This window comes from Lepus europaeus, chromosome 18 (assembly GCF_033115175.1).
Source record: "Lepus europaeus isolate LE1 chromosome 18, mLepTim1.pri, whole genome shotgun sequence".
NCBI lineage: Eukaryota > Metazoa > Chordata > Mammalia > Lagomorpha > Leporidae > Lepus > Lepus europaeus.
Genome location: NC_084844.1, coordinates 64,449,507 through 64,453,362, shown reverse-complemented (window position 1 = coordinate 64,453,362; position 3,856 = coordinate 64,449,507). Strand labels below are relative to the sequence as shown.

General features: G+C 71.6%; 1 pseudogene; it reads right to left on the bottom strand.

The window, feature by feature from the left end:
- Positions 1-1,091: 1,091 nt before the first annotated feature.
- Positions 1,092-3,568, bottom strand: LOC133746904 (adenomatous polyposis coli protein 2-like; annotated as a pseudogene).
- Positions 3,569-3,856: the final 288 nt, after the last annotated feature.

Genomic DNA, 3,856 nt, shown 5'->3' with positions numbered 1-3,856 from the left:
GGTCCTTCCACCAGCCGGCGGCTTTACATGGGGTGCTGGTGGGCCGCACGCTATGTACACGTGGGACGGACCCTGCAGGGCATGGGGAACAGGCAGGTGGGTGGAGGGAAGACTGCCAAGTGGCCACTGATCCTCAGCAGTCCTGGGAATGGCGGGGGGAGGGGTTACTGGTGTCCAGGGTCAGGGGCTGGGCAAGACCCGGTCCCCAGGACAGGGCCTGCAGCCCCGCCTCAGCTCCATTGTCCAAAGGTCACTCTGCAGTCTCCCCACACTGGGCGGGGTGAGCTGTGCTCCCCCTCACCCCTCTGGGAGCAGCCCTGAGACCCAGGCCTGGAGACACCCGGCAGTCCGTGTGTACGGAAGACTCGGGTGCTGCCTCACCCCCACTGCTGGTGATCTCTTGGCCGGCTGCCCCACGCTCTCCAGGCCTCCTGCTTGGCAGCCATGGCCTAGAAGGAAGTGTGAGACACCTGGGGTGCACCCCGGAGCTTGGGGGCCACCCCTGCTCCTCCTGGGCTGTGTCCTGCAGAGCACAGGTGGGGCCTGAAGGGGGCGCCCGCTCGGGCTGCTGCCTGTGGCTTGGGGCCCAAGGGTGTGGAGGACAGGACACAGCAGATGGAGCCCCCTCCCTGAGGATGGGGTGTGGGGTAGCCCTCCTGGGCGGCCACCGGCAGGTTCCCTTCCCCCAGCCGGATTCTGCAGGAAAGAGGTCGCTGGCTCTCTCTGCAGCACGCTCCTCTGTGGAGGTGGGCAGGGCCGCAGGGCCCTCTCTCCTGCTGCGTGCAGGCTCCTGGGGTGTGATGAGGCTCCAGTCCCCGGGCTGTGATGGCCCTGGAATCCCATGGTCCTTGTGCTGTCCGCGTGGTCCGTGCAGAGGAAGCTGGGAGGGAGGCACAGAGCCAGGCGCCCCGCCCCACGCCTGCCTTGCCCACCGTGCCTCGGCCGGGCAGTGGCATCCCACAGCAGCAGGGTTAGCCCGACCTCAGCATCCCCCGAGGAACCCAGTCCCTCTCACACTCCTGCTGGCCTCCAGCCTCCCCCACAGGGTGGGTGGGGGTCCAGTGTAGCCTGGTGGCCCCCTCCCCTCCCTGTCACCTTTCCCTCGGGCCCCCCCCGGGGCGCTGTCTGTGCTCCAGCCCACAGCTCTGCTCCCCCAGCTGAGGCTGGGAGTGGGAACCAACTGGTGGAGCCCTCATTAAGGAATTAGCAGGAGCAGTAATTACAGGCTTCCATTCTGCTCGGTGGTGACAGCCTCCTGAGCCTGCTCCCTCCCCTCGGCCAGGTGAGCCTTGGGGTTCCAGCAGTGGCTCCCCCGGGGTTGCCTCTAGGGTGGGCACTTGACCCCATTCCCTTCTGAGACGACGCCTTGGCGAGGTGAGGCCACGGTGAGCTAGCCTGCTAGGCGCATCTGCACAGCATCCACCAGGCTGGCCGGCGGGGGCAGTAGCTGGGGCCTTCTCCACAGCGGAGTCCATGGTGGCAGTGACCGCCGCCATGGGGCTGGGCACCTAGTTGAAGGGCGGTACCCGCGCTGCGCGGCTCGGGGAGCCCTGCCAGCTGGCAGGGAAGCCCCCGACGGGGATACCCAAGCCCTCGTGGGCGAAGGGCGCGGGGCAGGGCCCTTGGCTGGGACGGGCCTATCCACGTCGCTGCCCAGGAGGGCGGCCAGGGCGCCGGTTGGGGCGGGGAGTTGCTCCCTGCTCTCCAGGCTCGGGGACGTGCTGGCGTTGGTCTTGGGCTGGGCCACCTCTTCCATCTGCACCATGGCGTCGCTGGTCTTCCGCGGCGGGGGCCGGCGGGGAAGGCGAGGCACCCCAGAACGGCAGGGCGGAGGCGGACAGGGTGCTGCGCAGGCTGTGAGCGACGTCCTCGTCCCGAAGGCGCGGCCACGTCGTGCCTGGCGCGACCACCCTGGGCAGTGGCCGCGCCTCACCATTGCTCCCGCGGCGCTGAGCTCGTGCGCTGGCGGGGCTCCCGAGGCCGTTCGGTCGGGCCTGTGGGCCACGCTGATGTGGGGCAGGGAGGAGTAGCGCTTGAGCGCCTCCGGTCGCGCGGAGATCTCGCGCACGGGCAGGCGCGACGGGCTCTCAGAGCTGGTGCGCCGGAGCGCGCGCGGGCCGGGGCCGGGACCGGACTCTGGCCGGGTCAGCCTTGCTGCCAGGGGGCCGCCCTCAGCTCGTCGCAGCGCGAAGAGCAGAGGAAGACAGCGGGGAGCGCGGGCCGGCCGCGGCGGGGCGACGCGCCCTGGGAGGTGGAGGCGGAGGCGGACAGCAGCTCCGTGCGCCGGCGACACAGCAAGCCGGGCGACTCCTTGATGAAAGTCAGCTGGCGCCAGAAGCCCAAGCGGTCCAAGGACTCGCTGCGGCTGGAGCGGGCGGAGGCCACACGCGCCCCCGCCGCCCCCTCGCGGCCTCTGGGGCTCGACTCGAGCGGGCCAGGCCAGCGGCGGCGGCCCCCGCCGGGCCGGCCTCTGCATGAACGGGATCTGGTCGGGCGACTTCTGGGTCTTGTGCTGCTTGGCCAGCAGGGCCCGCGCCGGCGTCTTGGGCACGCCGGGGGGGGGGGGGGGGGGGGCTGCCGGGCCGGGCAGAGACCCTGCAGCTGGGGTGGCGGGGGCGACTTCCTGGGCAGAAGCTGAAAGGCGCGCGAGGTCTGGGAGGAACTTGAAGAAGGGGTCTGGACCAGAGGAGCAGGGGGGTGGCGCTCCTGGGGGAGGGGTGGCTCAGCGCCGCCAGCTCCGAGATGTTGCCTGGCCGGTGCAGGCTCCGAGAGCTCTGCTGCACGGGCGCTGGCGCCTTGCCTGCGGCTGCTGGCTCTGCCGGTCTGGGGATCTCCGCTGCCTTCCTCGGTGTGGCCCGGGGGCCAGGGACAGCTTTGGGCTGGGACCGGGTGGCCGGACTGGGCACGTAAATCACTGTCCGCCCCCGGACAACGGCCGGCACCCCCGCCGCTACCTTCTGAGCCGCGCGCAGCTTCTCGGGGCCGCCAGGGGCGCGGGGGCTCGCGCCGCTCTTGGCTGAGGCCAGGCTCCGTTTCTCCAGAAGCGGCAGGGAACTGCCCTCCCCGGCCCCGGCCCCGGGCTGGCGCCTGCTCCTGCGCTTGGATAACTGCAGGGAGGGGTCCATGGACAGAGCAGACCCCACGGACAGGAGCGAGTCGGACTCGGAGGCCGCCTCGTGCAGCCACGTGACGATGGAGTTGGCGCCCTCCTGGATGGCGCGCCACTCGACGCTGTCCAGGTCGGAGGCCCGGTCTGAGCCGCCCGCCTCCTCGCCGCAGTCCCGGGGCGCCTCTGCCGGTCGTTCGTCCTGCCTGGCAGCCTGGGCCTTGCGGCGCGGGGGGCCAGGGGCCGGGGCCCGGCCTCTGGGCATGGCTGAGCCCATGCAGCGGCTCAGGAGCTCCTCCTCGGAGCTCGGGCTGGGGGAGCTGTCGCGCCCGCCTCCTCAGCGCGGGGCCTTGGCGACTGTGGGCTCCGGGCCTCCCAGGTGGCTGGCCGGCCGCTCACAGGGCTCGGCTCGCTGAGCGAGTCGGACTCGGGGGTGTCCCTCCGAGCAAAGTGGGGTCTCATTGGCTATCAGCCATGGCTGGGCCCGGGGGGCGGCTGGGCCGGAGCGGCCGCCTTGGCTGGGGCCTGGGCCTCCTTCCCGCCCCGCTTAGGGCCCGCGGGATGGCGGATGGTCGCTGTGGAGGCCGCCCGGCGGAGGAGGGCGCCTCCTCATAGTGGTAGAAGCAGTCTCGGCCTCCTAGGTGGGCGTAGTAAGGCACAGGGACTGCCTCCCCCTTTACCCCCGTCCCTGGTCCCAGTGGTCACTTGGGGGCCGGCCAAGAGGCAGCTCCAGCCCGGCTCCTGCCTATG